The sequence below is a fragment of the Typopeltis vanoorti genome, chromosome 17 (genome assembly GCF_054136105.1).
Source record: "Typopeltis vanoorti isolate ZY-2024b chromosome 17, IOZ_Tvanoo_1.0, whole genome shotgun sequence".
Classification (NCBI taxonomy): domain Eukaryota; kingdom Metazoa; phylum Arthropoda; class Arachnida; order Uropygi; family Thelyphonidae; genus Typopeltis; species Typopeltis vanoorti.
This window is the reverse complement of record NC_143565.1, coordinates 104,213,914-104,227,464: the sequence shown is the minus strand read 5'-3', so window position 1 is coordinate 104,227,464 and position 13,551 is coordinate 104,213,914. Positions and strand designations below refer to the sequence as shown.

General features: G+C 36.0%; 1 protein-coding gene across 1 annotated transcript in view; it reads right to left on the bottom strand.

Moving 5' to 3' along the window:
- Positions 1 to 9,710, bottom strand: part of LOC150097733 (kelch domain-containing protein 3) — a 178,315-nt gene extending 168,605 nt beyond the window's left edge. Inside the window, exon 1 of the mRNA XM_090407769.1 lies at positions 9,469 to 9,710. The gene's annotated coding sequence lies outside the window, so the exon portion shown is untranslated. The remainder of the gene's footprint in view (positions 1 to 9,468) is intronic.
- Between the last annotated feature and the right edge of the window lie 3,841 nt (positions 9,711 to 13,551).

Sequence of the window (13,551 nt, the reverse complement as noted above, 5' to 3'; positions counted from 1 at the left end):
CTCCTTGAAACTGTCCCACCACATACAGCTCTCTGTTACCTATCATACAGCCAATCCTGAATCCAGTTGGCCAACCCGACATCCAAACCCATGTGCTGCAACTTAAATATCAGCTTATAATGTGGCACCCTGTCATATGCCTTCGCTAAATCCAAGAAAATGGCAGTATTTGATTTTCCCTCATCAACTGCTCTCCTAACTTTATTATAAAAGGCTAGCATATTACTAAAACAAGAGTGCCCCTTAACAAATCCATGTTGACTCTCACAGATAACATTACCCTCATCTGCCCATTGCTACATACGGTCCCTCACTAATTTCTCCAAGATCTTAACTACTGATGACACACAAACTGGCCTATAATTAGACACTTCCAGTATGCTACAGCCCTTATGCAATGGCACTATCTTACCTTCCTTTTCCCTGGTGACCTTTCCTATAGCCAGACCTTCACTGAAAAGCCAGGTCAAAGGAGCTGTCAGTTCTTTAGCACACGTTCTCAACTCTTGGTGAATTACCATCCAGTTCCACAGCTTTACTGACATCCAGAGTACTCAGTATTTGGAACACACTCTCCTCCTGCACCTCTAAACCTCGAACCTGCCCTAGCCATCTAGTATTAAAACTTACTTCTCCAGGATGAAATACTCCAATAAAGTGTTCATTGAACAACTCCACTATGTCCTCTGCATCACTCTATTCCCATTTTTATCCCACAATATCATTCTTCCACAATCATTTCTCATTCTGACCACATAACTAAAAAATTGCCTAGGATTTTCTTATTAGAGCCAATCTCTTCTCATATTCCAGTTTTGCCTTCCTTACCATACTAGTCACTCTCCTGGCCTGTGTCTTATATTCTTCATGCATCTACTCTTCACCTGTCTCCATATATCTCTTTCATAGCCTCTTTATCACATGCAGTTCCTGTTTAATATTGTTTGTCATCCACTTTACTCCAAATTGCGTCCTCTTCTTCCCTTGTAGAATACAGTTTACCATTGTTGCTAACAAATATTCCTTAACAATTTCCCAAGCACTAATGATATCCAGGCCTTCCAATTCTGTCCTCCATGGAACTGCCCCAAGTTGATATCTAAGACTATTATAATCACTTGCCTTATAATTCCACCTGCATTCCCTTCTCTTTGATACCCCTGCATGTTTATTCATCTTCCAAGTCAAAATTGCATGGCCACTCTCTCCAACTGGGAAAAGAAATGTCATCTCAGTTATTATCAGCTCTTCTGATGCTGTGACCAAATCCAAAACTCTCGAACCTCTTGTTCCATCTATTACATGGTTGCCTAAGACATTTGTCCCTCAAGAATTCTAGAAATTCCATTTCCTCATTACTACATGCATTTTCCTCTTCCCAATTTGTACTGCTGTGGTTAAAATTTCCCAAAATAACAATCATTCTTCTTGCAGGTGCAAGAAGAATGATTGTTATGGGAAATGATCTGTCGTGTTTCGGATCGACATACTTGTCAGAATCCGCTTTTTCAAATATGACTGTCATAAAAAATCAATTAAGAAACCAAATTACAAATGATCATTTGGATGATTGCCTGCGATTGGCCACTTTTTCATATCAACTTGACTATAAAAATATTACGAAGTCCAAACAATGCCAAATTTCACATTAACTTTTTTTTTTTTTTTTTTTTTTTTTTTTAATCAACCAGCATTTCCTGTAACTTGTGAGTTTGTAATCAATCTGTTGTTTTTTCTAACTTTGGTTTTCCAAAATAGAGAAATATTTTATTCCAATATATTCGTTTTTTTTTTGTTGTATTAAAATAATTAAAAGTGATAAATAAATTTTTAAATACACAAATACAGTTTTTAGTTGTGTATTTGTGCATAACCAGATATCAAGTTGGGGGAACGTGATCTATATAAGAGAGTAGATCGCCAAATAACTTTTTACAGAAAAGTAGCTCGATAGTAAAAAAGGTTGAATACCACTGTTATAGGATTAATACTGGAGAAGTTCTACATAAAATAGTGGGAGATAGAGGGGAGAACCAGAGGTCATCCCTGGAAACTGTATAAAGAGGGTGCGAGTAGGGGAGTGAGAGGCAGGTTTTTTTCGTGCAGAGTTGTAAATGATTGGAATGCCTTGCCTGAGAGTGTGGTGTCTGCAAGGAGTTTGAGTGCGTTTAAGACACGGTATGATGAGCTGTGTGTGTGATAAAAGGACCTCCCAGATGAGTCTTTGACTCCATAAGGTCTTGGGGTAATAATAATGCTAGTAATAATAATAATAATAATAATATAGCATCTGTTGCTGACCATTATGAAAAATATATTACTTTTCCTCAAGTTGACATTAATTATGTTATTTGGGTGTGTGCATCAATACTTAAGTCATTTGTGTCTACAAGCAGGGCTCCAGAAATCCACTTGCCACGAACAAATTATCAGAGGCATGTGAATTTTCAGCCTCGCTATAAATGCATTCAAAATGTATTGCCGTATTTCTTCACATAATTTATACATTTTTTTCATTTTAAATCACCACCACATTCACTATCATCTTATTTGATTATAAGCAGCCTCTAGTGAATTTATGTAAGAAAAAAGTTTTATTTTCAACCAGAAGATGTGATTTCGTGTAATTAATTTAATAAGTTAATTCTTTTGTCGACTGTTTGTCCCTGCTGACTGTTACTTTGCAAAAAGATACTCTCCAAGATACCATGTTGATGTTTCCCAAATGTGAAATAATTATAATCTATGACAACAAGTTGCACTGTTTATCTCGCATCTTCTATTATAAAGCCTTCCCTGTATCTGCAGATTAAATTTGAAATAAATAGCTAGGTATTCTCAAACATTTTATTTTTGCATAACTTGAGTCATCACCATTCTTATAAAAATCAGAGATATCCTTAAAAAATTTCTTTATTTTACTACTTACTGTAACCCTCTCAAAACCCTCATTTGCATTAGTACTGGTGTAAGTAGGCTTATTTTCACAATTAACAACTTGAATTACCTTATTGTAATTATATACTTGAACATACATGATGAAAAGGCTTTTTAATAATGTTAGTTAAAAAAAAAAATAAAAAATAACTCAGTTTTCTTGCAAAGACAAGAAGGAGACCAGATCATATTATGACATTACATCATGAAAAGTTAGTCTGGCTCCATTGCTAGCATTTTCACCAGTTTCTGTTGTTTTCACAAACTTTATTATGTGTGTTTCCTATTGAATTATTTTATAGATAATTCATATAATTTCAGCCTTCATTATGGACAACAAAAATGAAAGGAAATGAAACTACAGTTTTTAGTTTTGCGAAATGAGTCAAAATTCAGAAGGCAGAGGTAAGTGACTAGAAAATGTTAAAAACACTGGAGGAAAAAGGGTTTTGTTGTGTCATCCAGGGACACATCAACCCGAGGGTGCACCACACCCGGGTGGCAACATTGATAGGGCAGCATTTTATGTAACTAATATCTAATTTGGATTATACAATGCAGTATTAGGGGCGACCAATAAAAGTTTGCACCTGGGCGGCAAATACCCTTGGCGTGCTCCTGGTGATCAACAAATAAACAATCAAGATGTGCAATCAAGACAAAAGACTCAAGGAATTCAAGTGGTTTTTATATATTCAAGTGGTCATTAGACAGTTTGAAATTGCAGAGATTTTAGTTTTACTGACAAAAATTTGCAACATATTGATTTTAAAAAATTTTAAAACTGCATGGTTTCCTTTCCTCCCATCCATAATATGTATGAGAAATATTTGCAAACAGTATATACTGTTAGCTAAAATATGATGCTCATTTTTAAACGCCTCTTCTTATTCCAATATATAAGTAAAATCATTGCTGTTTTCCCTTTTTGGAGATGGTAATGTAACAGTACAGAATACGGCACCTTTATTAAGAGTAATACATGACATATTGACACAGTATTTCCTTTCCTTTAGGCTTACACGGTGATCCGAATACATTTTGGAAAATTATGGAGACAACTACCGTGTTTGAGTAAAACTTTAGTTTAATATAAACTAAGATCTTAGTTTATATTAAACTAAAGTTTTACTCAAAAACAGTAGTTGTCTCCATAATTTTCCAAAATGTATGGACACAGTATTGTTTTATTCAACTTTTCCTGCTGACAAAGGATGCATAAAGTCACTTAATGTGTTCAAAAAAAAAAAAAAAAAAGCACTTAGTACAACCATCTCACAAAATGAAAACTTCATAGTTTTTTTTTATCTAAATGTTTAAGTACATTGTTATTGTTATTATATTATATTACTATTATAATTTGTAATTAAAATTAAAAGCCAAAAGGCTAGTTTTCTGGCAATTTAATAGTTATTAAATGGATAAGAATCCTATTTTGTTTTATAGCCAGTAAGTGAAACTCAAGATTGAGAACTACGATCTAAGAGTTTCAATGCCGAAAAACTATCGGCGAAGGCAATTCGAAGCAAAGGTGGAGCAAGCTCCCTCACTATTCTTGATATTCTCTCATAATGTATTCTCTCATAATGTAAAACACAGCTCCTAGGAGATGTATTATTGTTTTACATTATGAGGAGAGGTCACCACCCAGACTGGTTTCAACCCTTTTTGAGGTCTCATCAGTGAGTAGGTAGACCTAGGAAAATATCAAAGCTTAGTGAAAAGAACTTACATACCTTCACTATACGAATGCCATAAAGGTGTGCTTGTATTTTGTAATTAAAATGAAAAGCCAAAAGGCTAGTTTTCTGGCAATTTAATAGTTATTAAATGGATAAGAATCCTATTTTGTTTTATAGCCAGTAAGTGAAACTCAAGATCGAGAACTACGATCTAAGAGTTTCAATGCCGAAAAACTATCGGCGAAGGCAATTCGAAGCAAAGGTGGAGCAAGCTCCCTCACTATTCTTGATATTCTCTCATAATGTAAAACACAGCTCCTAGGAGATGTATTATTGTTTTACATTATGAAAAACAAAATAGGATTCTTATCCATTTAATAACTATTAAATTGCCAGAAAACTAGCCTTTTGGCTTTTCATTTTAATTACAAAATACAAGCACACCTTTATGGCATTCGTATAGTGAAGGTATGTAAGTTCTTTTCACTAAGCTTTGATATTTTCCTAGGTCTACCTACTCACTGATGAGACCTCAAAAAGGGTTGAAACCAGTCTGGGTAGTGACCTCTCCTCATAATGTAAAACAATAATACATCTCCTAGGAGCTGTGTTTTACATTATGAGAGAATATCAAGAATAGTGAGGGAGCTTGCTCCACCTTTGCTTCAAATTGCCTTCGCCGATAGTTTTTCGGCATTGGAACTCTTAGATCGTAGTTCTCGATCTTGAGTTTCACTTACTGGCTATAAAACAAAATAGGATTCTTATCCATTTAATTACTATTATAATTATTCTATTTTATTTTATTTTAGTTGTTGTTCAAAACAGTACTTCTCTCCTACTCAATTCTGGACATTTTATAAAGCCCAAATCTGCCCTAACTTATAATGATGTGCCCACGTTTTGGAGTGGTGCATGCACTTAGTACCCATCTTGGACCTCCTTGAGTGTATTAAGAAGAGAGCATTCTGCTTAACTGATAACCCCTATCTCACCAACTTTCTCCAGCCACTTCCCCATAAACACTTTGTTATCACATTGTCTTTTCTATAGGTATTTCCATGGTTATTATTATGCCACTGAATTAGCCACTACAATTCATCCACTTTCTTTTAATCACATACAAACATGAACAGTTGCTAGTTAACACCTACATACACAATGCAGCTCCAAACTCATTGATTCAATTTCTCATTCTCCACACTTCTGCTGCTCATTAGAAGTCTTCTCCATATTTCCCCAAATGATTACAATCTTCAGATCTTCAAGAAATACATCAACAAATTCGGTGATGAAGAAATGTATAAACAACTTGGGTTAGTGAACAAAGGAAGGGCAATTATTATGGGTGATTTTAATTATGGCAGTATAGATTGGAATGAAAAGATAGCAACTGGGGAATAAGGAAAATGAATTTCTTGAGTTCTTGAGAGAGAACTATATCTCAAGGCAGCATGTGAGGATCAAGAGTTTTGGATTTGATCATTTCATCAGAAGATGTAATTGCAAGTGAGGCATTGTACTTTTCTCCAGTTGGGTGAAGTGATCACCTGGGTGATGACTAGCCATATGCAGAGGAAAGGATATATATGGAAGCAAAGCTAGTGATTATGACAAGCTTAGGAGACAGCTTGGAATGATGAGTTGAGTGGTAGTGAAATAAATACTGCTTGGAGTACATTCAATGTGTGAATTTACTCCAAAGGTCAAAGAGCTGGATAAGGTAAGTGTAAAATGGATGAATTAGGGGATTAAGCACAAAATTATTATTACGGGTAGCTCCATGGAGTCAGTAGACTCATCAAGAGATACCCAAAAGGCATCTAGAGACAGTACAAGATGAATAATGATAATAATCAGTTACATGAAGAGAATGAAGAACAAGCCAGGGGAGTGACTCAGTAAGGACAACACCCATACATAGCAGTATAAACAGAAATTAGCAAATCACACGAAGAAAAACCCTGGAGAGTATTTTTAGTTATGTGGTAAGTAGAAGGAAGAATGATTATGGTAAGATGATGTTAACAGAAGAAAATGGTAGAATGGTAACTACTGCAAAACACGCTGTTGAGGTATTTAGCGATCAATTTATAAGGATGTTTTATTCTGATCAGGGTGGAATCACGAGGAACTTAAGTGTAGTGGATATAGGAGAGGATGACTTAATTGTGAGTGAGCAGGAAGTATATGAGGAAATAAACTTGATAAGGTGATAGGATTTGATGACATATCACCACACAGCCTAAGGGAATGCTCAAGGGAATTGGAAGTGGTATTCCAACATATATTTAATAAGTCTTAGAACAGTACAAGAAAGTGGAAAGAAGGTAAAATTGTTCCACTGAATAAAGGTGGTGACTTCTGTGTTGGATCAGTGACCAGCTATCAGATAGGTATCAAAAAGTTATATATGGGGATGCAGTATCCCGAAAGAGGAAGGTCACTAGTGTTGTGCCACTATTTGCAGATGATGCAAAATTGGGGAGAGCAATGCAGAGTCAAGCAGATGTTATGACCTTACAGGAGGGCTTAAACAGATTGCATGAATGGGCAGGTAAGTGGAACTATTAGTTCAATGTTGCAAAGTGTAAGGTTTTGAAATATGGCAAACAATGATGATATGCAAAGCATACACTTGGTGTATTTAAAGTGTATACACAATGCATACACTTTAAAGAAGATAGAGAAGATGAGAGATCTGAGAGTAGTAATGGACAAGGACCTGAAATTCATGGGCCAAATTGCATAAGTTGTGAAGACATCGCATTGGACAATAGCAATGATGCAGAGGACTCGGACATGCAGAAATAAAGAGGTTATGAAACCATTGTAAAAGACCTTGATCAGGCTTCATATGGATTATTGTGCACATATTTGGTCACCTGGTTTTCATGGTGAGGAGGACATGTTCAAATGGGTCCAGTCCAGAGAAAATTCGCTAAGGTCCGAAACTGCCGTTTTTGAAATGTGAAGTATGAAGACAGATTGAAAGAGTGTAAATTGCAAAGCCTCGTGAATAGGAGGAGGGGGGAATATAATTGAGACATATGAGTTAATCAGGGGATGTTATCAAGTTGACATGGAATTGATTTTTCATAGAATGGAAGGGGGGGAGTAAAACAAGAGACCATCCCTGGAAACTGTACAAGGAGGGTGTGAACAGGGAGTGAGAGACAGGTTCTTTACATGGAGAATGGTTGGCGAGTGAAATTTATATTGCCTGAGTGTGTTATGAATGTAGATACATTGAATCAGTTTAAGGCACAGTTGGATGAGCTTCATGTGTGTCTCCAACTCCATGGAAGACAGATGTTAATAATAATAATAAATTCCTTTCTGCCTTTAACAACTTGTCCATGAATGGCATTGTCATGTCATGGGTTTTGGGACCTCTCATGTGTAGAACTGACAAAGAAAAAATAATTCCAATATACAACACAATAATAATAATTATTATTATTACTATTAGCATTATTAAACCTCCATGAAGTAAACACCTATTGCACAAGATCCTTATCAAATACAATGCTGATTATGCTTCACTGTTTCCACATTCACAACACAGAGCAATTATTTCTCTCTCCTACCACTCTTCACACAGAAAACCTTGTTCCTCACTCCTTTCTTAATACAACTTTTAAGGATGACCTCTTGTTCTGTCACAATTGTCCTCTACTATATGAAAAATCTCTTCTGCATTGAACTGGTATAATCCCCACCCCTCACCAACAAATATACATCTCAATCATGTCACCCTCTTCTGCTCCTATCAACTAGGCTTTGCAGATGGCAGAGCCCTCAATCTGTCTACATACCTAATATTTCAGCAACCTAATACCATCTTAGTCACTCTTTCTGAATCTTTTCTAAAATCTCATTCCCTCAAAAACCAAGTGACCAAATTTGAACATCAGCCCATATGAAGTCTGATCAAGACCTAGTAAGCAAGACCAATGAGGAGTAAGGGGGAAGACAGCTTATCTATCCATGTGCACCCTTAAAGACAAAAAAAAAAAAAAAAAAATGGATGTTATTAATAATAATAACATCCATTTTCATGCAATACAAAATGTCACAGGTATCTCTTGACTTTCATATGACAGTTATTAATAGGCATTTGATATGCATACATAATTAGTCTAGGAGTATCAGTCAGTTTATATATACAGATATACATACATACACGCAAACACAGAAACAAGGGAACGGGGGGGGGAGTTCTGAAAACTTCTGATAAACACCTAGAACTTTAATATCATTTTCGTTATTAAAAATGATAATGATATGTAATGTGGTTTAATATGACCACGAGAAAGAACATGTTAGTAGCAGAGTTATAAGTTATACCTTCATAACTCTGCTACTAACATGTTTTTTCTTGTGGTTATATCGGTTGCTTTAATATCATTTTCGTTCGTGTTTATCAGAACTATCCAGTCCCCCCCCTCGTAAATCTTGCACACGCCAGGAACTGCAAAATATTTTTCAGGAACTTCAGATATAGTTTTATTATGCATAATTAAATACTTTAACTCTTGTGCATACCATTATCACAAAGGGCCTCTAAGGGGGGGGGGGGGGTCAGTAACTCATCGATTGAGTTTAATTATTAATCTGAACTACAGAAAGAACTTTTACCGCCTTCACCGTATTCTATTATGTGCACGGCTAAATCAAACACTTTGTTGTCCTTCGAATACAAAATTGTCAGCATTCCAATAACACGATAAGACTAATAAATTAATGTTAATAGGAATAGCATGCACATAAACATACGAAAAAAAAATTAAATTAAATGCAAACGGGTTTTTAATGTATATTTTTATTTATTTATTTATTTGCTTACCTACAATCGCAGTCACTAGAGTAAAACGTTCCTTTACGCAGTCCATGAAATTCTATACTTAACAAACCATATTTCTAATTTTCATACACAGCACGCTTTCCAGAGCGTTACAAAAGCGCATGATAAATAAATTCATTTTTCGTAAATCATAAAGCACGTAACTTCATTCCAATTATCAGTTAACGAAAGACAAGTGTGTGAGATACCTAAACATTCACATCACCGGCGTAGCGCGACTTCCACCGTCCACGAAACCACTTCGAATTGCAGAACACACACACTCTCAGACAAAATTTAAAAACTTGATGGGAAGTGCACAAGAAAAATATACTGCAGTGTAATTATATGACATTTCAGCTTCACACCAAGAGCTGTAGTTGAGGATGTATTGTAGGATATATATTTTGTGCAATGTGTAATCAGAACAGCAATTATTCGACTTTCTTTTTTTTTTTTGATGTTGTTGTTGTATCCTTAATTTTATTCTATTTATTTATTTTTATTTTTATTTTTTTTGAAGAATTGTACTGCCAATATATTTCTGTATTATTATTATTATCATCAACATCATCAACGTAATATTTGTTTTGTATTTCGAGAGTTTTCGATATGTAATAATCGTCATATTACCAAATGGTCTTTAATTCATTCTGCCAGTTTTGTATGATTACACCCAATAGCTTGAGGCTACTTACACCCATGACGGAAACCACGGCTAGCGAGCCGCATGTGGCTCTTTTCGCGGCTCCTCTTCCCAGATTAGTTCGATTTTTTTTTTATCAAAAGAATTGAAGCATAGTTTATTTCTGTATTCTATTTTTATTTTAGAAAAATTATTTCAATGAAAGCACGTGCATAATCAATTTAAATCAGAAATTTTTTTCTGAAAAGGATAAACTGATGATTAAACTGGCAAGCACGAACTTGGACAGTAGATAGATTAGTATGTTAGATAAGAGATCGGCATAATCAATTTGTGCATCAAGGACAGATATCCCAGAAGAGAAAAGTTACTAGTGGTGGATCCCCAAGGGTCTGTTTTGAGGCCGTTGCTGGTTATCTTGTATGTTATCGGGAGGGATCTGATCGGTGATATTTACTTGTTTGCAGATGATGCAAAGGTGGGGAGAACAATCAGGAATGAAGCCAGTGGCTTGGCTTTGCAACAGTGCTTGAATGCTCTGGCCAAATGGGCAAGTGGTTGGGGTTACCAGTTCAGTGTTGCAAAGTGTGCACTTTTACAATTTGGAAAGCAAAGATGGGATGAAGAGTCTATAATTGGTGGCAATATCTTGGAGAAACTGGTGGAAATAATGGATCTGGAAGTGACTGTGGATAGGATCGTAAAATTTCTGAGACACATCGCTGGAATTGAAGACAGCAGAACGGATTATGGCAATGATGTGGAGGATATTGACATGTACAATATTACAGTGACACCGTATAAGGCTTTGATTAGATCACGTATGTACAACTGTGCACAGATTTGTTGCCACTTATGTACTACTGTGCCTAGTTTTCAAAAGGATAAGGAGATATTGGAAAAGGACCAGAGACTATTGACTAAGGTGGTTTCTAGTCTCTGGAATGCTGAGTATGAAGCTAGATTAAGGAAATGCAAATTGCAGAGACTAGTGGATAGGAGAAGGAGGGGGAGGGATGATATGATTAAAACATATAAGTTATTAAGGGATTGTTATCAGATTAACGTGGGTGACGTTTTACATAGAATCGGGAAAACAAGAGGTCATTTGTGGAAGCTCCACAAGGAGTGACGGAGTAAGGGGCGGTAAGGAGCAGATTTTTTTGCATGGAGAGTGGTGAGTGATTGGAATGCATTGCCTGAGAGTATTGTGAAAAAACAGTGAGTATATTTAAGGTATGATGAACTCTGTGTGTGTGTGTGTGTGTGCAATAGTGAGACCTCCCGCGATACGTCACTTGGCTCCATGGAGATCTGATGATGATAATAATAATAATAATTATTATTATTATTATTATCATCATCATCATCAAAAGAACCTAGGGAGTATTTTCGATATGTAGCCAGTAGAAAAAAAAAAATAAATATTATGGAAGGATGACATTGATTGAAGAAAATGGTAAAATTATGACTGCTTCAGAATATATAGTTGAGATATTAATTGAACACTCCATAAAGGTATTTCATCCTTGTAAATGTCGACATTGTGTGGAATTTGAGATCAATGGAAGGACGGTGAAGAGACTACGAATGAACAAGTGTTATGTGGGATTTCAGTTAACTTGATGTTAAGAAGCTGTGGGACTTGTTTCGAGAAAATGTGTCAGGGAGTTGACAACTGCTTTGTCACACTTGTTTAATATGAGTCTTATAATGGGTCAAGTTCCAAAATACTGGAAGGAAGGCAAGATTGTATAGCTTTATAGGAAGGTGAAAGAACTCAGGTTTTGAATTATGTGCCAATCTATGTGTGTGTGTGTGTGTGTGGCTTTATAAGGACCATAGTTGTGGTTAAAGTGATGGAGCGGTTAGTGAGAATGAGGATCCAGAAATGAGTTCACGACAGGGAGAGGGCGCTAACATCGTCCTTAGTTATTATTTTTTAATATATATTAGTGATACTGTTATATAATAACCGCTGCTGCAGAGGATATAGTTGAGGTATTTAATGAGCAATTTATAAAGGACGCTATTTTTAAATGAGCAATTTATAAATTCTTCTGAATGTGACATCATGCAGAATTTGAATACAGTGGGAAAGAAGGAGGAGAAGAACCATAGTAAGTGAATAGGAGGTATATCAGGAACAGAATGAATATGATGTAAATGAGACTGTAGGACTTCATGCTATTTCGCCACGTGTTTTGAGGGAATGTTCCAGTGAGTTAACAAAAGTTTTTACATATTTTTTTAATGTGAGTCTTGAGTCTTGCACTGGGCCAAGTTCCAAAGGGATGGAAAGAGGGTATAATTGTTCCATTTCATAAGGGAGATGATAAGGTTAGGGTTTTGAAGTATAGGCTAGTTTGTGTGTCTGGACTTGTGGTTGAAGTGTTAGAGAGGTTAGAGAGGTTAAAAAACTGGGTTGACAACAGAAAAATACTCTTTGGTGGCCAGCATGGATCTGTTAAAAGAAGATCATGACAAATGCATAAAATGACAAATTTATAATAATGTGACAAATGCATTGGATAATGGAGATGCATACACGCTTTAGATATAGATACGCCATTTGATAAATTGCCACGTGGCAAACTGGTAATTAAATTGGGATGGATGGAGCCAAACAGTAGACTAGTGCACTGGATTTGATATGGTCTGTCTGATAGGTGTCAGCGAGTTGTCCATAAAGGAGCGTTATCCCAGAAGAGGAAAATTACTGGTGTACATTTGGGTCCATTGCTGTTTAATTTGCATATAAATGTATTGGCAGATGTCTGAGTGATATGCAGTTGTTTGCAGATGCTGAAAAGTTGAAGAGAGCTACAGGAGTAGAGCGGATGTTGTTACTTTGCAAGAGGACTTGAATACACGGGCTGAATGGGTAAATGAGTGGGGATATCACTACAATGATGCGAAGTGTAAGATTTGAAATTTGGGAAACAGAATTGGGAAATAGAGTACACAATCGGTAGAAATATCTTCAAAGAACCTAAAAATTTCGGGGATATACTGCTAAAATTGTGAGAACAGCACAGCGGATAATGGGAATGGTGGCGAGGTACTGACATGTAGAAGCTAGAATATTATGGTTCTCTTGTATAAGACTTTGATCAGGCTACACATGGATTACTGTTCACCGGTTTACAAATAGATGAAGATGTATTCGAAAAGGGCCAGAGGCGATTCACTAAGATGGTTTCTAGAATGTTGAGTTATGAAGACAGACTGAAAAAATGCAATTTGCAGAAATTGGTGCATATGAGAAAAAGAGAGGATATGATCAAGAGATATAAGCTGATAAGAGGTTATTACCAGATTAATGTGGGGGAAATTTTGCATAGAATGGGTGAAGATAGGAGAGAACATGAGGTCATCCCTGGAAGTTATATAAGGAGAGTGTGAGCAAGAGTGGATGAGGAGCAAGTTTTTTGCATGGA